The sequence below is a fragment of the Protopterus annectens genome, chromosome 10.part0 (assembly GCF_019279795.1).
Source record: "Protopterus annectens isolate FY-2018-M chromosome 10.part0, PAN1.0, whole genome shotgun sequence".
Lineage (NCBI taxonomy): Eukaryota > Metazoa > Chordata > Ceratodontiformes > Protopteridae > Protopterus > Protopterus annectens.
This window is the reverse complement of record NC_056744.1, coordinates 920,022,680-920,045,220: the sequence shown is the minus strand read 5'-3', so window position 1 is coordinate 920,045,220 and position 22,541 is coordinate 920,022,680. Positions and strand designations below refer to the sequence as shown.

Sequence of the window (22,541 nt, the reverse complement as noted above, 5' to 3'; positions counted from 1 at the left end):
TAAGTGAAGTTGAAAGATGGGGCAGGTTGATTCAGCCATGGTACCCTGAGACAAAAAGTACAGTTGTGTACCTACCATAAATGTAGATGTTCGAGTGTATTCATTGTAGCAGTCATTACTCTTGGGTTATCCTGCTGGCAGGCTACCCGCAGTCGGCCTGAATTCCAAAGTCTTGGTCCGGTGTCGGTTGCTGTCGCCTCTTCCCTGACGTCAGTGCACCAGGGGAATAAAAGATGCAGCAGACGCCATTTTCTTCAGTATTTCTTGCCCCAGATGTCAGGTGCCCCCAAAAGGGTAGGCTAAAATAATTATGCCAATAAACATGCATGCACTAAATTAAACATTTTCTTCATCTACAAGCAAATACACCACACAGGTTGTATAGAATAGAGAAGTACAGATGAGGCCCAGCAAAAGAACGGGGGATGGTGGGAGGGTAACCTGGACTGCAACAGTAAATACACTCTAACATCTACATTTATGGTAGGTACACAACTGTACTATGTTCATAGTGTTTCACTGTTGCAGTCCTTACTCTTGGGTTGAATCGCAAAGCTGAGGATGGGTGGCTGGGCTAAATAGGATTAGGAGAGGCTATGAGGTCCTGCAGAACTGCAGTGGCAAAGCCTGCGCTGGATTTAGAGTAGAGAGGTAAGTGGTAGTGCTTTGTAAAAGTATGCATTGAACTCCAAGTTGCAGCCTCTAAGATGGCTTTCGTTGGCACTCCTCTGAGGAAGGCTGCTGAAGTGGCTGCTGCTCTGGTAGAATGTGGCCTAATGTCCTTAGGCACTGATTTGCCATGCTGCGAGTAGCAGAAACGAATGCAATGGCCTATCCATTTTGAAATAGTTTGTTTTGAGACCGCCTTTCCTTGTGATCCTGCAGCATATGCCACTAGAAGTTGCTCAGCCTTTCTGAAAGTTTTGGTTCTGTCCAAGTAGAAGCATAGCTGTCTGTGTATGTCCAAAGAATGCAGAAGTCTCTCACTTTTGTTCTGTGGGTTTGGATAAAAGGTAGGCAAGTGAATGGTTTGGTTAAGGGCCACAATGGACACCACCTTAGGCATAAAATTTCGGGTTCGTCCTCAGAGAAACCCTGTCTAGATGGAAAATGATAAAAGGTTCCACAGCCATGAGTGCCTGTAACTCAGAGACTCGTCTTGCACAGGTGATTGCTAGGAGTAGAGCTGTTTTCCAGGATAAGAATTTTATATCAGCTGTTGAGGCTGGCTCAAAAGGAGGCAGTGTGAGTTTTTCCAAGACATAATTGAGGTCCCATGCAGGTATTGGTGCTCTCCTTGGAGGTCTTATGTTTTTGGCCCCTCTGAGGTACTGCCTTGTTAAAGGATGAGAAAAAATAGGTGGTTCCGTATTGTAATGGGCTGAAATGGCAGAGGCATGGATTTTAATCGATGAAAAGGATAGGCCTTTGTCCAGCATCTCAGTTAAGTATTGTAAAATCTGAGGAATATTTGGTACAAACGTGTCAATTCCTTGTGCCTGGTTCCAAGCACAGAATCTCTTCCATTTTTCTGCATAAGATTTTCTGGTACTGGGCCTCCTGGCCTCCAAAATAACATCCACCACAGCTTTGGAGAGCGTGTTCTAAATGGCTACATTATCCGCCATGCTGCCAGATTTAAGGTCCTGAGTTGGCTGTACAGAATCTGATTGTTTTGTTGTGTCAGTAAGTGAGAAATTTGAGGCAATGTCCAGGCTGGACCTTGAGACAAGTTCTTTAGGATTGGGTACCAGTGCTGGCGTGGCCAGTCTGGGGCAATCAGTATCATTTTTGGATTCTCTTGTCTGACCTTTAGGAGTACCTTGGGGAGGAGAGGCAGAGGAAGAAAGGCATATACTGTTAGGTTTTTCCAGCTGAAGGATAAGGCATCCACTTTCCACGCTTGCTTGTGATAAGTCCTTGTGCAGAATCTCTGTAGCTGGCAGTTGTGAGGGGAGGCGAATAGATCTATGTCTGGGCATCCCCATTTCCTTGTTAGCATGCTGAAGACTTGTGGATCCAGTTGACACTCGTGGGGATCCCCGAGGTTTCTGCTTAGTTCGTCTGCCAGACTAATTATTTTTCCTGGCAGGAATTGTGCTTGCAGGTGAACTTGATAAGTCAATGCTGTGTCCCACAAAGTCATGGCTTGTCTGCAGAGGGGGTAGGAATGTATGCCTCCCTGCTTGTTTATGTACCACATGACTGTAGTATTGTCCGTCTTCATCAGTAGTTGTCCTGGATGAAGTAGATCCTTGAAAGCTATCAGGGCATTCTGAACAGCTAGCATCTCTTTTTGACTGATATGAAGATGCATCTGGCTTGCGGGCCATGTGCCCTGAATACATTTTCCTGCCATGTGGGCCCCCCAGGCATAATCTGATGCATCCGTTGTTAGTGTCTGCCTGGCTGTGGGTAAAGTGAATGGCTGCCCCTTGTTGTGGTGACAGGCCTGTGCCCACCATCGAAACTCCTGTTGCAGGCAGGGAATGATGGTAATTAATGTTTCCAGACTGTGGCAATGTTGAGTCCAAACACTTCATATATATCATTGAAGTTTCCTCATATGCAGTCTGGCATATGGAATTAGCAGAATGCAGGATGCCATGAAGCCCAAAGCCTGGAGAATTTTTCTTGCAGATAACTGGGTCTTTGTTGCCAACATTTTGAAGTAAGAAGCCAGTTGCCTTTGTTTGTCTGGTGTGAGATAAGCCATCAGGGCAATTGTATTTAAGCTTGCACCCAGGAATATTATCTCTTGAGAGGGTACTAGTTTTGATTTCTTTTCGTTTACTGTGTACCCTAGGCAAATTAGTAATCTTTTTACAAACGCCAGATGCTTTTAGTAGAATGTCCTTGTTCTCTGCTTGAATAAGGCAGTCGCCCAAGTAAGGATATATCTGAATTCCTCTGTCTGCAAAATGCAATTACTGGTGCCAGGCATTTTGTGAAGACCCTGGGCGCAGTAGATAAGCCAAAGGGCAGTGCAGAGAATTGGTAGTGCATTGAGCCAGCTATGAATCTGAGGTATCTTCTGCAAGATAGTCTGATTGGGACATGCAGGTATGCCTCTTTTAGGTCCAAAGTTACAAGCCAAGCCTTCTTGCCCAGCATGGGCAGAAGCTGCTGCAGAGTCAACATTTTGAATTTTGGAACTTCCGGAAATGTGTTTAGAATACAGAGGTCCAGTATTGGTCTCCAGGCTTTGTCCCTTCTGGGTACCAAGAAAAGTAGAGTGAAATCATTGTCCCTGCTCTTGCTGTGGTACTCGCTGAATGGCCCTCATGTCCATGAGGGATGAAACTTGCTTTTGTGCCTCTGCCCATTGATTGAATGGCAGGTCTGGCATACCTTTTGCCCTTGGCAGGGTGTGGAAGTGGAACCTGTAGCCCTGAGACACTATGTTCAAGACCCATTTGTCTTGGGGTGATCATGTGCCAATTTTGTGAAAAAAAGTGCTAATTTTCCCCCTAAGGGGGCTGCCAAAAGATAAGTGCTTGGTTCTGGCAGCGGAAAGTAATTGGGACTGTTTCCTGTATGGCTGTGATTTGTCTTCTCCGCTTTTGGAGGTAGAAGTACCCCACTGTTTAGACCTGTATGAGCCTTTGGGCTGGGATCTGCCTCTGGGGCGTCTGTATCTGCCTCTTTGTGGCCTGTCGGACACTGGAAAGGACCAATTCTTGGTAGGCCAATTCCTGCTAAATATGGGTGGCTGCACCTGTAAGAAATCCTCAACTGTCTGCATAGATTTTGCTTTGTCCTCCATTTTCTTCAACACCTCTTCTGCTTTAACACCAAACAAAGTATCATGCTGTAATGGAGCATCTAATAATTTTGCTTTAACATAATCAGGCAGATTCTATTCCTTTAACCAAGCATGCCGCCTAATGACAGAACCCGTAACAGCGGCCCTGCAAGAGGCCTCCAGAGAATCAAAACCACTTTGCAAAGTATGTTTTCCCACTTGTTCAGTTGCATGCAATAAATCCTGCATTTCCTTGTTTTCTGCACAATTCAGAATTTAACATTTTCTGTTTAAGCAGTGACATTAAGAATTGCTGATATTTATTTAAGCATATAAAGCCCTCACAGCCAAGGTAGCAGAAGTGTAAACCTTTTTCCCCATCTGTCCAGTGCCCTTGAATCCCTATCAGAGGGGATAGTTTTTTTTTTGCAGTGGAAGCCTCGACCCCTTTGGGACCCTGGGAAATAGTTTCTGGGTCAGCTGCAGGGTTTTTATAAATAAATTTATGTGAATCTGGAACCCTGTAGTATCTGTCTGGTTTAACAGGTGCAGGGGGTAAAGAGAGTCAGGAGACAGGCCGGACTCTGAAAATACATCATCTACAATGTCTAAAACAGGAGGGACAGCAAGAGGCCTGTGCTGAGGTAGTAAAAGAAAATCTCTGAGCCTTTTCTTAGTTTCTGAGTAGTCTTAGCTGTCCCAGTGGAAGTGCTCCCTCATGGTATGCAGGGTTTCCCCAAAAGAATAATCCTCAGAAGGGGAGGCTGAAGGGATAGATTCTTCAGCATCGGAATCCTCATAGGGAGGGAGAGAGTATTCCTGGTCAGAAGAGGAGTCAGAGGAAATGGAAACCTGATCTGTGGATTCATATTCTGTCTCTTGCCTAGGCCCTCTTATCAGGAGGGGGATGGGAACCCCTGATCAAAGTAATTAGGTCTTCGGCCATTTTGAGCATCTGCTTTTTAGGCATGGAGGCCTGTCCATGGGCTTACTGCACTTGTTTCTTTGTCTTTAGTGATGCTTTAGTCTTTGCCTTTGAAGCTGTAGTCTGTTTAATATATAACTGTGTAGGCCTGAAAACATCCTCAAAAGCCAATGCCTGCTCAGCGGCTCTGGACCCATCTGAGGGTATATTTTCCACGTGTCCAATACCTTGAGTTTCCAGAGGCCTAGTCTGCTCCACGTGGGAGTCAGAAGCGGCCTGTGGCTCTGAGGTAGCGGGTGTCAGGGGCTGCGAAAGCGCCTCACTGAGAACCGGCAAACTGGCGACTGGCTTAGAAGAAGCCTCATCAGTTTTGGACCTCGGATGCCTGTCCTTTTCCTTGCGTTTCTTGTGAATTGCGGTAGTCGGATGGCTATCCGACGACATTGTGTAATTAAATCTTCGGCCAAAATAATGAAATGCAAAATTGTACCAACGCTTAATAGTGCGTTGGTTAAATCTAGCACAAAACCTGCAATTAGCAACGTCGTGATCAGGGCCTAGGCAAGGAATACAATAAGAATGGAAGTCCTTATGAGGTATTTGCTTCCCACAAGAAATACAATTATTAACTTTTTCTGACATCGGTCTGGAGCAAGAAAAAAGTTTCCCCAACGGGATACTTAGCTTTACATGAAGACTTCGGATCTGAAATTCGAACACGAAAATCTCAGGAGTCGGCCGACCGGCACCTGCGAACTGCTTCTGCTTCGGGCACCGCTCGGCAAGAAAGACTAAAGAAAATGGAGTTGGCTGCATCTTTTATACCTCTGGTGCACTGACGTCAGGGAAGAGGCGGCAGCAATCGACGCCGGACCAAGACTTTGGAATTCAGGCCGACTGCGGGTAGCCTGCCAGCAGGATAACCCAAGAGTAATGACTGCAACAGTGAAACATGTTGAACATCCTTCAGATGTTGGTTACCTAAATAAATACAGAGGGATGGACAAACATCTTACAAATCTCACAGTGTATATGGTCATGAGAGTAGCACCCAAACCAAACAGCACTAGTGCACATCTTTTATGGGGAACCTGCATCCCACACTCACATTTTCCCTTCCTGGATGACATGAAAAACTACGAGGAAGAAAAAAGGAAGGAATCCCAATGGGCACTTGTCTTTAGAAGGCTCCAGAATTCTGTCTGTATAACAGCTCAGTGAACAGTGTATACACAGAATTCAGAGGTAGCGTTTGGACTAGTGGCAAAGTTCTCAGGATTAAGTGCTCATACGTCACATATGTACATTACACCTTGCACATTAAAGACGTAAATCTGATATACAGTGCCTGAGGTTTTCTTTGTTGGGGTTAAACTCTTTGGCTAGGCTTGTAAGGACCCCAGGGCCATTAGCCTAGTAACCTTTTATGGAAGGTGTAAATGCTTTGATATGCTAACCATTCATTTGGCTATCCTCTGCAGGATATTCCAGGCATAAAGAATAGTGCAACAGTGACAGGAAGTACATCATATCATTCAGACAGTCCAATACAGTATTGGAGTGCATCAAACATCTCCCATCTTACAGGAGTAAATCAGTCTATGGGGACACATGTGGTAACTGCCCTTGACCAAAATTTCAAAAGGACAGAGAATCACTGCTGCCTGGGTCAAAAGGGAGTAATCACAATTATCTTTAATAAGTCCCACTGGATCTTTAAAAGAATGCTTGCTATCTGTGGAAATTCTAGAAAGCAGAGAAGAACACTTCTGTCTACAGGAATGAGAAGGCATCTGTCTTCCAGGACTGGCCACAAAGAAGCCTGGTCCACAGCTTCAATTGTCTCTTTTAGAAAGGAGTGTTGAATCAATTCTTAGAAGTCACACCCTCCCGACCACCAGTTTAGTTTCCATTAGTTAGGGTGTGTCCTGATCCTGATCAGCTTGTCTGCTACAATATTTTGGTCTAACATAATATAAATGGCCTGAAGAGTCAAAAGTGAGCTGACTTGCCACCCCCATGGCAATCATGGCAATACTCAAAGGACGTCAAGATCTTGGACCCTCGTTTGTTTATATACAGCATATCACTGCAGTGGTGTGTGATAACTTAAAGAGTTTGAGGGACACAGACAAAGTACAGTTTTGTACCTACCATAAATGTAGATGTTCGAGTGCTAATACAGCTGCAGTCATAACAGATGGATTCTCCTGCCGTCAGGCGGGTCCTCGGTCGGCCGAATTCCAAAGTCTAGGTCCGGCGTCGGTTGTCGTCGCTTTCTTTCCTGACGTCAGTGTGACAGGGGTATACAAGACACAGCCGACGCCATTTTCTTCAGTCTTTCTTGCCCCAGATGTCAGGTGCCCCCAGAAGGAAGGCAAAATATATAATTATATATATATATATATATATATATATATATATAAAATATATAATCATGCATTGTAATATAATCAAAAACCAGTAGTTGCAAGCAAATACACCATAGAAGGATAACCCTATCAAGTTGTGAGATGAGGAGTTAGCCACTAGGTCTGTACCCAGAGGGGAAGGAGAGGAACCTGGACTGCAGCTGTATTAGCACTCGAACATCTACATTTATGGTAGGTACAAAACTGTACTATGTTCATCGTGCATACAGCTGCAGTCATAACAGATGGGTAGAATCCCAAAGCTACGCACAGGGTGGTAGGCACTAGGTGGAACTGGGAGGAGCCAAAATGCCCTGCAACACAGCAGTGGCAAAGCCTGCTCTAGTTTTGGAGTATAAAGGTAGGTGGTAGTGTTTAGTGAAGGTATGCACAGAACTCCAAGTGGCTGCCTTCAAAATATCTTTGGTAGGGACTCCTCTGAGGAAGGCTGCAGAGGTAGCTGTGGCCCTTGTGGAGTGGGGTCTGATGCCTGCAGGTACAGATTTACCATGAAAGGAGTAACAAAACCGTATGCAGTGGCCTATCCATTTTGAAATAGTCTGTTTGGAAATTGGCTTCCCTTGAGCTCCTACAGCATAGGACACAGAGAGTTGTTCTGATTTCCTGAAAAGCTTTGTTCTGTCCAAATAGTAACGTAGCTGTCTATGGATGTCTAAGGAATGTAGCAGCCTTTCCCCTTTGTTTTGAGGATTGGGGTAAAAGGTAGGTAAGTGTATGGCCTGATTTAAAGCTACCCTGGATACTACCTTAGGCATAAATGACGGGTTGGTTCGTAGGGAAACCCTGTCCTGATGGAAGAGGAGAAAGGGCTGCACAGCCAAGAAGGCTTGTAGTTCCGAAACCCTACGAGCTGAGGTAATGGCCAGAAGGAAAGCTGTTTTCCAGGATAAATATTGCAAATCTGTTGAGGCAGCTGGTTCAAAGGGAGGCAATGTTAATTTTTCTAGAATGTAATTAAGATCCCAGGCTGGTATTGGTTGTTTCCTTGGAGGTCTTATATTCTTAGCCCCTCTGAGGAACTGTCTTAAGAGTGGGTGGGAGAATAATGGTGGATCAGTGTTGTATTCAGCAGAAATGGCTGAGGCATGGATTTTGATGGAGGAAAATGAAAGTCCACTGTTCAACAGCTCAGCTAGATACTGTAATATCTGAGGTAAATTCAGTTTTCTAGGATCCTGGCCTTTTTTCTCATTCCAAATGCAAAACCGTTTCCATTTTGCGGAGTAAGCCTTTCTAGTAGATGGCCTTCTGGCCTCCAAAATGACATCCTGCACCTCCTTGGAGAGTAGGGTCTGTTGTGGTGTTAAGGAATTTTCCATGCAGCCAGATTGAGTGTTTTCAGCTGACTGTGAAGAGTTTTGTAGCTGTGCTGAGTCAGTAGAAGAGGCATTAGAGGTAGGGTCCAGGGAGGAGAATGTGTTAGGCTCCTCAGGAGTGGGTACCAGTGTTGTCTTGGCTAGTCTGGAGCGATCAGTATCATCTTCAGTCTGTCTGCTCTTGCTTTCAAGAGCACCTTGGGCAGAAGAGGCAAAGGTGGGAAGGCATAAACTGTCCGTGCTGCCCAACTGAAAGAAAGGGCGTCCACTCTCCAGGCCTTTGAATGGAATGTCCTTGAGCAGAATTTTGTCAATTGATGATTCCTGTGGGAGGCAAAGAGATCTATGTCTGGCCTTCCCCACGCTTGGATTATCTTTGTAAACACTTGAGGATGCAACTTCCATTCGTGCGGGTCTGTCATATTTCTGCTTAGATTGTCTGCCAGCGTGTTTTCCAAACCTGGCAGGTACTGTGCTTGAAGTTCGATTTGCCATTCCAGAGCCAAGTTCCAAAGTGACATGGCCAGCCTGCACAGGGGGTACGAATGTGTTCCTCCTTGTTTGTTTATGTACCACATTACTGTGGTGTTATCTGTTCTTATCAATAATTGCCCTGGATGCAGGAGGTCCTTGAAAGCTGTAATTGCATTTATCACTGCTAGCATTTCCTTTTGATTGATGTGAAGGTGCTTTTCCTTTTGGGACCATTTACCCTGAATGCACCTGTCTGTCATGTGTGCCCCCCAGGCGTAGTCTGAAGCATCCGTTGTGATGACTTGATTTGCTTGAGGCTTGCAGAATGGTAGACCTGTGTTTGTTTGGCATGCTTGGGCCCACCATAGAAATTCCTTTTGCAGACATGGGATTAGCGGTATTATTGTTTCCAAACTGTGGCTGTGTTGAGACCATAGTTTTTTTTAGGTACCATTGAAGTTTCCTCATATGCAACTTTGCACATGGGATTAGAAGAATGCAAGATGCCATGAAGCCCAGAGCCTGCAGGATTTTCCTTGCAGTTAGCCTGGTACAATTTGCTAGTATTTTTAAGTACTGAGTTAGTTGCCCCTGTTTTTCTGGCGTAAGATAGGCCATCTGGGTGCTTGTGTCCAAGTTGGCACCCAGGAAAATTATTTTCTGAGATGGTGTTAGCCTGGATTTCTCTTTGTTGACTGTGTATCCCAGAGAATTCAATAACCGTGTTACATAAGCCAGATGTTCCAGAAGTATGTGTTTGCTGTCCGCTTGGATCAGGCAATCATCCAAATAAGGGTAAATTTGTATCCCTTGAAGTCTGCAGTAGGCAATTACTGATGCCAGGCATTTCGTGAATACTCTGGGCGCAGTAGATAAGCCAAAGGGCAATGCAGAGAATTGAGAGTGGATTGAACCTGCAAGAAATCTGACGTATCTTCTGCAGTTTTGTCTGACTGGGACATGCAGGTATGCCTCCTTGAGGTCCAATGTTACCAGCCAAGACTCCTTGCCCAGCATGGGAAGAAGCTGCTGTAAGGTGAGCATCTTGGAATTTTGGTACGAGTAGAAATGTGTTTAGGATGGATAAGTCCAAAATGGGTCTCCAATCGGTTCCCTTCCTTGGTACCAGGAATAGTCTGGAATAAAAACCTTGACCTTGTTCGTGAGTAGGTACCTCTTGAATAGCTTTCATGTCCATAAGCTTTGAAATTTGTATTTGAGCCTCTGCCCTTTGATTGTGTGGCAGGTTCGGCATGCCTCTCATTTTTGGAAGTGTGTGAAAATGAAATCTGTAGCCTCCGTTTATAATGTCCAGGATCCATTTGTCTGTTGTGTTTTTGAAAATAATGTCAGTTTTCCTCCCAAGGGTGCTGCCAGCTGAGACTTGCTTGGCATGCAAAGGGGAAAGTCATTGGGTTTGTTTCTTGTATTGTTGTGCACTGTCTTCGCCACCTCTTGGTGCTGGAGTTTGCCATTGTCTGCCTCTATATGATCCTTGAGATTGTCCTCTGCCCCTTGTGCGCCTGTATCTACCTCTTTGGGGCTTGTCCGTGGCTGGAAAGAACCAGTTTTTTGAAGGCCAATTTCTGCTAAAACGTGGTGGTTGTACCTGTAGAAAGGCTTTGACAGTTTGCATAGATTTAGCTTTTTCTTCCATCTTCCGTAGTATCTCCTCAGCATTAGTACCAAATAATACATCCTTTTGTAAAGGAGCATCTAGTAGTTTAGCTTTAACATGATCAGGCAAGGTTTGTTCCCTAAGCCAGGCATGTCTACAAATGACTGATCCTGTAACAGCAGCTCTACTTGAGGCCTCTAGAGCATCATAGCCACATTGTAATGTGTGTTTACCCACTTGTTCTGCACTATGCATCATATCCTGCAACTCCTTCAAATCTGGTTGTTCAGGTTGTGACATTTTATTCCTTAATTGTGATAACAGAAACTGCTGATATTTAAGCATATGGAACTGACAATTTAAGGCCCTCATGGCTAGGGTGGCCGAGGTATATACCTTTTTTCCCCACCTTTCTAAGGATCTAGACTCTCTTTCGGAAGGTAATGGATTCTTAGCAGTAGAGGCCTTCACTCCCTTGGGGCCTTGAGAAATGGTTTCAGGGTCAGCATTACGGCTTTTGTAAAGAAATTGGTGAGAGTTAGGAACTCTGTAGTACCTATCAGGCTTGACTGGGGCAGGAGGCAGGGAATCCGGATTAAGGCAAGCCTCCGAGTAGACATCATCAAGTACGTCCAGGACAGGAGTTATCGCCAGAGGTCTGTGCTGAGGTAGCAAAAGAAATTCCCTAAGTCTTTTCTTGGAATCTGAAAAATCTTGGCCTTCCCAATGGAAGTGTTCCCTCAAGGTATGCAAGGTTTCCCCGAAAGAAAAATCCTCTGGGGGAGATACAGAAGGAATGGACTGCTCTGCATCAGAATCTTCAAAGGGAGAGTACGAGTGCTCCTCTTCATCAGAATGTTCTGAAATAATGGAGCCCTGGTCAGAAGAGGGAGAATCTTCCTCCACTCTGGGTCTCTTGTCCGGAGGGGGTTGGGAACCCCTGATAAGAGTAATTAAATCCTCAGCCATTTTGAGCATCTGCTTTTTAGGCATGGGGCCTGGAGATGGGCCCTGTGCACCAGGCCTCTTGGGATGCATGGCTGATTTGGACTTAGTAAAGGCCTTTATGGAAAAGGAAGATGAGGGTCTGAAGACACCATGGGTGGAAGTGGACCTGTCCACATTAAGAGGCTCAACACTCTCAGTGGCTTCGGTAGCTGTAGTCAGGGTATGGGCCGAGGTACCTGCGGTCTCGGTTACAGAAGACACCACCAGAGAAGTGTCGTCGGTAGTCAGGGGCTGCGTAGGCGCCTCGCTGAGAACCGGACCACGTGTAGCCAGTTTTGGCGTGGTGTCGGTGGAGGCCGCGGACCTCGCGTGTCGGTCTTTGTCCTTGCGTTTTTTGGACAAAATGGTAGTCGGAGTCTCCGACGACATTTTATAATCAAAAGCTTTACCAAAAAAGTGCTGGGCGAACTCCGCCCGACGCTTAGTAGTGCGTTTATTGAAAGTAGCACAAAAGCGACAGCTCGAGACGTCGTGGTCTGGGCCTAAACACGGTATACAGAGGGAATGGAAATCCTTATACGGTATTTGCTTCCCACAAGAAATACAATTGTTAACTTTGTCTGACATCGGTCTGAGGCAAGAAAAGTTTCAACGGGTACTTAGCTTTAAAGAAGACTTCGGTTTCCAAATTTTCATAATTTCAGGAGCTGGCCGACCGGCACTTGCGAACTGCTTCTGCTTCGGGCACCGCGCGGCAAAAAAGACTGAAGAAAATGGCGTCGGCTGTGTCTTATATACCCCTGTCGCACTGACGTCAGGAAAGAAAGCGACGACAACCGACGCCGGACCTAGACTTTGGAATTCGGCCGACCGAGGACCCGCCTGACGGCAGGAGAACCCATCTGTTATGACTGCAGCTGTATGCACGATGAACATCTTAAGGTTCTTAAAGCATTTATCACTGCCAGCATATCAGACAATGATGTGCTTCTGTTCCACAGCTCTTTTAATATAGCACCTCAAGCAAAGAACGAAGCATCTATTGTAACAAACTGAAGAGGAAATGAAAGGGGAGACATGGGTTGAGAGAAAACTATCTACCTACCACAAAAACTTCTCTCTCACAAACCCCAGCACATCAATCTAAAAAGATAAATGGTGTTGACACTAAAACCAGAATGACCTGCAGCACCACTGAATTTTTACTCATGTGAAGTCTGGCTAAGGGAATCATGATAATCAGAGAAGCAATGAAACCCAGAATCCTTAGAAATTCCTTGGCAGATGCCAGCGACTGTTTGGAAAAACACAGGACGACTTCTCTTTACAGTTCTACTTTGTCCAGTGGAAGAAAAGCTCTTCACAGAAAGTATCCAGAAGGCATCCCAGAAAAAAAAAATATTCAATGTGAAGAGAGGAGATATGACTTCTTACATCCACTTGAAACTCCAACATGACCAGAGTTTCTTGATACTGTTTGAGCGCTTTCGGAAAAGGCAATGCTTCTCCTTCATCAGATACAAATCTATAAATTAACTAGCATTATATAGACAATCCATAAGCAACTTAATTATCCAATTAAAAATGTATTTCTTAAAGACGACTAACTTTCAAAAATGATCAGCAAAACACAATGATCAGCAAAACACAAGTACGCTAATGGTAGCTAACATACTAGAATCGGGCAGCCAAATGTGTAGGAAGCAAAACATTAAACCCACGGTATTTCAAAATTAAATTGTGCTATTAAAATACATTCTCTATGCAGTTCTAAATAAACCCTACTTAAGAAATATCATAAAACTTAAAATAAACATTCATTAATAAGCTTATGTATACATAAGGGCATTATAATTAAGATCACTTATTAGTAAATACTTACTCTACCCTTAACTGCTATGATAAAGATATCAAACCTTTTAAACAAGATAATTAATTAAATAATCCTAGGCAGCAATGAAGAGCAAGAAATAAATAATATTAGAGGAACTCTATCTTTTCAGGACTAAATATTTACGAATACATTTAATAGACACATGTTCATTTAGCCCAGGAGGTAAGTAGGCTGCAGTTCTAATCTGCCAGCCTAATTCTTCGATCTCTAATTTTAATTGCCATGGACCACCTCTCTGGTCAGCTAAAATCTGTTTTAATATTGCAAATTTAAAACTGTGGTCTGGAAATGCAATGATATGCCCTGCAAGGGCATTATTAGTGTCTTTCTTGCCTATAGCATACTGGTGTTCATAAATGCGCTGCTTTATTTTTCTTTCTGTTTTCCCAATATAGAAAGCAGCGCATTTTTGACAGCATGCAGAGTAAACCACACTTTTCGTTTCACAGGAATATCTGCCACAGATTTTATAGAGCTTATCCCTAATACTGACTTGGTTCTCAGTATCCAAAAAGCTACAGTAATGGCAAGCACCACACTTAAACATCCCTGTAACTCTACTCGATACTGCTTTGTTTTGATATTCGAGAAGTGATTTCAGGTTAGCCCCTCGCCTATAAGTTATTTTGGGTTTTTCTCCAAAAAGCTTCTGGAGACCCGTGTCTTCTAAAATTAAGGCCCAATTCTTATTTAAAATTTCTGTTATAGATGAATAGTCTAAGCTAAAAGTACATAGAAAACTAGTATTAAATCTATGTACTTCCGTTCTACTTGTACTATTATTTTCACAACCAGCTTCATTACTGCTTTCAGAGATGTTGTTATCAAGAAGGGGTTTAAAATACCCTGCATATCTCTTAGTGGTAACTTCACAAAAGATTTTGTCCACCATAGATAGGGGATACCCTCTATTGACAAACATGGTTTTCAGGAGTTCGCATTCATCAATAAATTCACTTTCATCCGAAATCATCCTAGCTGCCCTCACCATCTGGCCCTTGACAACCGCCCTTTTTTGGTGGTAAGGATGACAGCTAGTGAAATGGAGAAATGAATTTGAGTATGTCGGTTTCCTGTCTATAGTACTTCTAAACCTACAATTACGCACATCTTTAAACAAATGAATGTCTAAAAATTCAATACTATTCGATTGTAGATTGTACGAAAATTCAAAAAAGTCAGTAAAAGTGGAAATAATGATAATGAACTCCTTAACCAAATCAATAGGGCCTTTCCAGATTAAGAACATGTCGTCTTGGTAATGAGTGTACCAAGCGACATTGTTCTGAAACATGTTATTTTTAAATAGGAAAGTCTGCTCCCAATATGCCATAATGCAATTGGCGAAGCTCCCACCACAGGGTGACCCCACTGCCACCTCTGTTTTTTTGCAAGTACATTTGTCCATCGAAAAGCATATAATTATTTGACAAAACAAGTCTCCAAAAGGGTTTCAACCACATAAATAATATTGTCACTAACATGCCTCAACTCCATAAAGTCTCTAATCCATACCAAACCTATACTTTGGGGTATGACCGTATAAAGGTCCTTGACATCTATTGTAAGGAACACATACTCTTGGTGGAAAGTAATTTTATTTAGTTGAGTTAGAAAGGTCCAAGAGTCTTTGCAAATTTGCGGCTCTTGCTCCAGTAAGGGTCTTAGAATGCTGTCCACATACATTTTCAATTGAATAATTAAGTTGCTTATGGATTGTCTATATAATGCTAGTTAATTGATAGATTTGTATCTGATGAAGAAGAAGCATTGCCTTTTCCGAAAGCGCTCATTAAACAGTATCTGGTTGTTTATACCGCTCCGTCTTTATTACTCGCTTCTTTTGTTTTAAAAGTTTTTAGTTTGTAATTCGATTTTAGAGTTTCTTGATATGTCAGAGAATCTTAACTAAAAATAGTCTGCAGATAACAGACAATCGTCCAAGCATAAAAAGATGTGAATACCTTGATGTCTGCAGTACTGGAGCCAAACACTTTGTAAATACCCTTGGTGCAGTAGACAGAACAAAGGGTAAACCATTGCTGACAATGCGAGACAGATGCATAAAATCACAACAATGTCTGAAACCTTTGCAGAGGAATATGAGCTTAAGCATCTTAAAGAGAGATTTAGGAACTGATCCCCAAATTCCCTTTTTCTTTGGCACCAGGAAGACTCCTGAATAAAAAACTCTGCCTATATGATCTGAGGGTACTAGTTCTACAACCCGAGACATCTGACCTAAACTGGAGAAAACACTGATGTTTGAATATGAGGATGTGGTGATATCCCCTGAAAAGGAGCGAGGGACTCCCACTGCAATCGGTATCCCTGTTATATCAAATCTGCATGTAGTTCAAAATCAAGAAATTCCCACTCCACAGACAAATAAAACAACAGACAAAATATTCATTTTCAGCTGTTTCCATTTAAAACTAACTAGACCCTTACAAGCTTAATATTGGCTATTTTACTGTATTCTTCATTTAATGTACATTTACTATATTTTGATTAACTATCATATCAGTACTATGCTATGTATATACATACACAAGGGGGGGACCATCAATAGACGCAAGAAACTGACGACCCATAAGTATTGTCTAGCCTCATATGTAACGCTATGGAAAGGATGATCCTGGACCTGAACAACAACATTGAAAATCTCCAGACTCTAGACCCAACTCAGTTCGTCTTCGTCAAGGGCAGGTTCTGCCTGCTCAATCTGATGGACTTCTTTGAGAAGGTCACAAAGGCCATGGAAGACAGTGCGCATACCACCTACATTAACCTGACCAAGGCATTTGACACAATATCCCATTCAGATATTATTCACAAAATTAGGCATAAACCTCTACCTCATCAAATGGATAGCCAAATAGCTCACAGATAGGATACTTTATTAGAGTACAGGACTCCACATTCAGCAAGAAGCCAGTCACAAGTGCAGTACCACATGTCTCAGTGCTGGAACCCTCTCCTGCTTGTAATACACTTCTCAGATGTCAAGTCAAACACAGATGGCATTTGGCTGACATAGTCTGCTGATGACTGCAAGTTGAAGGCAATCACAGACTCCAAAAGCTGGGGGCAATCACTGACTCCCCAAATGAAGTTGACATCCTACAGAATGGACTGGAGAACTAATGACTGGTGGCAGAGCCAAGACCTCAAACTAAATGCAAAGAAACACATAATACCCTTTGGGAAATCAAATACCACTGCAAATTACAACACTGATCGCAGCCCCCTTAAGAGTGGACCCAGTGGTGGGAAATCTGGGTACTCAGTAATCTGAACTTTCACCATGATGCACCTACGGTAATGAGGAAATCCTCCTATGTGGCTTAGCTTATACATAAAGGCATGGCATCCAGATCTAAAGATATTATAGTACCACTGTACTGGGCCATCACACTAATAAGAGTATATATAATCCATATATGAATAATGCAACCTGTGGTATGTACCTCGCCAGACAGCTGCAACAGCTGGAACCTTCCCAGAGGTCTCTCACCAAGAAAATACAGGGTATAACCAATATGTCATATGTAGGCCGATTAAAAGCCCTAAAACTACAGGAGAGATCTCTGCCTGTCCAACAAGACAGTCTCTCACATAATCCTAATAGAAATGTTGCATATTCACTGCAAGAGGGTTACTCGCTCCAAAGATCTGAACTTGATTTCAGGCACAAACAGATCATGCTGGTGAGACAGATGTGTCCCAGAGATTGCCCTTCCCCAACCATCTTCAAGTGCAACCTGGACCAATGGATGGGAAATTGCAAATTCAGTCCTGGGGTGGTGCCCATGTCCCTTATGGACAAAGACAGTCTGTAAAAACTGTCCAAACCCCAACTGCTGACCTTTGTTACCTTCCCCCCAGGAGTAGAAAATTGGGTTAAATCTGGGTAAAACTGGCTAGGTTTGTAACGGTCTTGAGATGTTACCTAGCAATTATTTATTACTATTTGCATTTGCTGACTGGGAGAATCCATGGGGTCGGAGCAACCCATTTACAGTGGAGGCCTGGGAAGAAAAGCTCCACAAGCAGTTACATTCATAGCGAGAGAGATATCACATATTTTGCAAAAATAAGAAGCCAGAGGTTTTCATGCATAACATTCATTACAAAAGATATAGACATTACATATTAGCTATGAAAATTATCTTATGAAAAACAATCCTGACTAAGACCGTACATTTTAGATAAAAATGTATCTTTTGAAGATTTAATTTGAAGCATTTAAACACTGCTAGTAAAGCTAGCACAGAGGTTACTTATTGACTTAGTTCCATTTTTTAAATAATTTGAAGCAAAAAGCTTGTGTAACATGAGCATATTAGAGAGTAAGGGATAACAGTAGAAAATCAAAAGTTGTACAGTAGGATAGTGAATTAATCAGATATCCTTATAAGAGGGGTATAGGATTTAAGAGTAGGGGGGTGCTTAGGTAGGAGCATGGGAAGCGCATTCCCATTTGGAGGATAGATAAGAGTGCAGGTGGGATCTGAAGTTGTTGCTTGGTATACTGTGTAATGGAGAGGGAAGACAGTTCCACAGTTTAGCTATGGTGCAGGACAGTAGTAGTTGACCAGGGTAATCTCCTATGAACCTATGCAAGATTAGACAAACAAGGAATTTCTGAACTTTTCTTACATGACTGCCATTTGTTTTGATTACTGGGTAATTTTAAACCAGTGTCTCTATTGCATATCTTATTAATTCTGCAATTCAACTTTTTTTTTTTTTTTTTTACTAAGTATAATCAGTCTTCCTATTATGTGCTCATTAATGCAGGAATTAATATAACAGAACACCAGCATCATGAGCAAACTTAATTACAGAACATTCTAAGTCAGTGGAAACAAGACCCTAAAACAAAGGGAATGTGTGACATATATTTACACCAAGAGACTGCATAATGCAAAGCAGCACTATGGACAAAAACATTTTGTCACTATGGAAGCCTCTACCACATTACTTCTAGGCAAAGCAAATTAGAAAACAGCTATTACTTCTACTGTGTGGCAGTGGGAATACAGAAGCTCAAAATATGATCAAAAATATTTTACTTCAATTTTTAGACACAGCTGCTCTTCAAAGACTTTTTATGCTCCGTGACCCCCTCTCATCCCCTAAAGGGCCCATCTCTATACCGGAAGAATGCAAAGTTCCTGTAATCACGGCTGCACAGGTAAAAAAAAACTCTCTCCAAAGCCAAGAACACAGCATCCATGGGACCTGACAACATCCCAGGCTGCGTTCTACATGAACTACAGAACGAACTGGCACCCCACGTAATTACCATGTTCAATCACAGCCTCACCTCAGGCTATGTGCCCACTGAATGGCACACAGCGACTGTTATCCCACTCCACAAAGGGGGAGCCACCACAGACCCCGGAAACTACCGCCCTATTAGCCTGACGAGCCTGGTCTGCAAGGCTATGGAACGTATCATCATGGAACTTATAAACAATGACACTGGTAATCTCCAAACTCAGGACCCCACCAGTTCGGGTTTGTAACAGGCAGATCATGTCTCCTAAACCTGACAGATTTCTTTGAAGCGGTCACCAGAGCCGTAGATTAGGGTAAGGTGGTTGGCACAGCCTATCTAGATTTCGCCATGGCTTTCGACACCATCCCCCACTCTGGAATTATAGATAAACTCACTAAACTAGGTATAAAATCCCTATGTCACAGGATGGGTTGCCAACTGGCTCACTGACAGAACCCACACTGTGAAAGTAGCAGACTCCAAATCCAACTTCAGACCAGTGACAAGTGGAGTACCACAGGGTTCAGTCCTGGGTCCTCTCCTGTTTGGTATCTACATCTCTGAAGTACAGGCTAACACAGAAGGTCTTTGGCTAACGAAGTTCACAGATGACTGTAAACTAGGAGCCATAATCAAAACTCCAAAAGATGTGGACATCCTACAAAAGGGCCTCACTGAGACAGATGCCTGGTGTCAAAGCCATGGCCTCAAGCTCAATGCCAAAAAGTGCATTGTTATCCCTTTTGGTAAAAACTCTGTACCCATGAACTACCACATAGGCGGTAGTCTACTTAACACTGAAAGTGTGATAAGAGACCTTGGGACACAGGTGAACAGTAGTCTCTCCTTTGATAATCACATCGCCACAGTAGTCAGGAAATCCTTCTACATGGCACACCTCATCACAAAATGTTTCTCATCCAGGAAAAAAAAGAGGTCACTGTTCCTCTCTACTCGTCACTCACACCCATTATGGAGTACAACGTCCCTTTTGGTATGTACCTCACAAGACATCTACAACAACTGGAAAGGCTGCAGAAATACTTCACAAAGAGGTTTACCGGCCTCAAACAGATGCCCTACGCAGACGGTCTCAAAGAACTGCAGCTTTACTCTGTGGCATATCGCCTACTAAGAGGCGATCTCCGTCTAACACACAAAGCTACATCAAACCCACAGCTTTTGGACATGCTCCACTTAAATTAATCCCAATCCCTCCGAGCTACACGCTCTATGGACCTAAACCTTGTCACCACAATAAACAGAACATGCTGGAGGGATAGATTCCTGTCTCAGAGACTTCCCATACTCTGGAACAAACTACCTATCTATATCAAACATTAGCACTTTTCAAGAAAAATCTTGACGATTGGATGGGAGATAGGAAATTCACCCTAGGGATCACTTCTGTGGCTCTGCTCGACAGTGGCACAGGAAAATAATTTTCTTGGGAAGTGAAAGCCAGTGTACCTTTTGGCTAGGCTTATATAGGCCCTAGGGCCAATAGCCTAGTACCTACCTATGAACCTATGACCACCCCAAACAGTTTTTCTGATGGCAGCAAGTTAAAATGTTACATCACCTTCAATCACAGACTGTGTAATTTGGGGAAATACAGCAAACAGACTTCATGATAGCATTTTTTCAACAGCAGTAAGGGAGGAATCAATGGAAGACCAACTCATCATAACTGCTCCCTACAAATTAGCAGATCTCAAAGTTTCTAGGAGGAGGACTGTACCCCCCCCCCCCCCCATTCATGGTGCTCTTTACATTCAGCAATCCTTCTAGTACCATGTTTACTTATTAATGTAATATTCCAATAAGGGCAGTTACTGACTACACTGCAACAGCTGCCTTCAAAAACATCCCTGCCTTTAGACTGCTGAAGTTTGCCCTCAGCTGATCACTATCTTGCTTGCACTACCTACTGTAAATTCAAGTTTCCATTATGCTCCTGTAAAATAATATTTAGTTTTGAATTATTTTGTTACAAGTCTGTATATTAATACCAGATAGAACCTGTATTTTTAATTATCCTACTATGTGCCTCTCTGCATTGGTCGTGGCTGAAAGGGGTTCTTGACTGGGACACAGTTGTCCTTACACACAAAGAACTTCTTTTAATAACTTTTCCACTAAGGCAGCATCCTAGTATTTTTTTTAATTACACTTCTTGGGACAGTAGCAGACTTCCAGAGATTTCCCTCAAATTAAAACATAGTACCTGGCACGTACAATAATGCATGCTGTAGTCCATTTATTTTAAAGTTCACAACTGTAGACTGATCATACAGAAAAATAATCTGTCATTAAATTTCAACTTTAAACTGGCTATTTCGATTGCTCATTTCTGCATTTAAAACCTTCTGAAAAAAAGTTACAACTGAGGAATTATAGAAGTTCCTACCTTTACACCAGCTGCACTGTCGTCAATGCTGGGGGGGAAAAAAGATTTGTCAGTTATATGACAAAAATTAACACATTAATACACCAAATGCAGTCCCCCATTAAGACAAAGCTATGTGTCAAAGTCAGTGGATCAAAAGAGTGAACTTAACCTTGCATATTTTGCATATTTTTTAATATAACCCTTTCTTTAAGGTCAATTCAATTATAAAATCAGGAACAGTAGCTGTATATATTATACACACACACAGACAAAATAAAGAAATAGTGCAATCACTACAACACAAAAGTGGTCACCCTGTAAATAAGAAGGAAGAAAGGTTATCTACCTGCACCACTGCTGACCTATGTTCAAAAAGAGGCTTCAGTGTTAAAGAACCAAGGAGAGGGGACACCTTCCTGAGAAGAGTCCAAAAATGTCTTGATTTTTCTGGTAGCAATTAAGAAATCCCCAGTAAAGACCACAACTATGACAGGATTACCCAAGCCACTTCTACATACTGCCTTAAACACAGCTCCTGTAGAACTATGGTACAAGCCTGTTGCTACCAATCACAGTGTACTCTGTCTGCACAGTGTTACAAATAAGAACAGGGGACACAAAGGCAAAAGTGTCTTTTTCTAACAGGAAGTATAAAACACAGAAGCTGTTACAGAGGACGGGGGGGGGGGGCAATATAAATCATACCACAAGCCAATATGCAAGCCAGTTGAAAGTACAGCTCTAAGAGTAGAAGCACAATTTACTGTAACAGCACATGTTCTAGTAAGAGGGATTAGTGATGCAAAAAACTGTAAGTGTGTTAAAACTTCATCATAAAAAACAAGTAATCTCCGTGGTATCCCCGAAGTCTCAAAACAACCCACTAAAGTGTAGTGGGTCTAAAAACAAAAAAGTGTAAGAAACTTCTCTGTGTGGAAGATTTTCAGTCCATATATTTCTAGTTAATCACTGTATATTAATCAGATCAGATCAGACAACAGTAGTAGAAGTAGCGAACGTAAACTCAAGTCAAAAAGTAATAACAGAAAATATATAATTCTACAGCATTAATAAGTATTTGAAAGTAATCCAAGCAAGGCAGGCAGTCTGTTTCCAGTCGAGCAAAAGTTAAGCAAGCTCATTAATCTTGTACTGGACTTCAAACTGACAACATAACATTTTCCCAACCTACTCTAACCTATGCCAGGGAACCATGCAAAAGATGTGAGTAGTCTACATGCCTGTAATGGCCAGTGTGTGCCTGCCTTAAATCCCAGTAGCCTTGGGTCAACAAGCTAATTGATAGGCACAGTCTGGTTGCCCAACCTGCATTACCTGGGACAGCCCTGTTGAGTGACAACTAGAAGTTGTTGTTGTGTCTTTCGGCTTTTCCTGGTTAGGGGTCGCCACAGCGGAACTCCAGTCCGCTAATGACTGGCAGTAGATTTTAACGTGCCGAGTTTCTGGCCCTGACGCACAACCTTCAACAAAGGTACGCCCATTCATGCAT

The 22,541-nt window shown here is 42.8% G+C and overlaps 1 protein-coding gene across 4 annotated transcripts in view; it reads right to left on the bottom strand.

The window, feature by feature from the left end:
• PTBP2 (polypyrimidine tract binding protein 2) overlaps nucleotides 1-21,076 on the bottom strand; it is a 1,270,924-nt gene extending 1,249,848 nt beyond the window's left edge. For all 4 annotated transcript variants that reach the window (XM_044085703.1, XM_044085704.1, XM_044085705.1 and 1 more), the window contains exon 1: nucleotides 21,050-21,076. The gene's annotated coding sequence lies outside the window, so the exon portion shown is untranslated. The remainder of the gene's footprint in view (nucleotides 1-21,049) is intronic.
• Nucleotides 21,077-22,541: the final 1,465 nt, after the last annotated feature.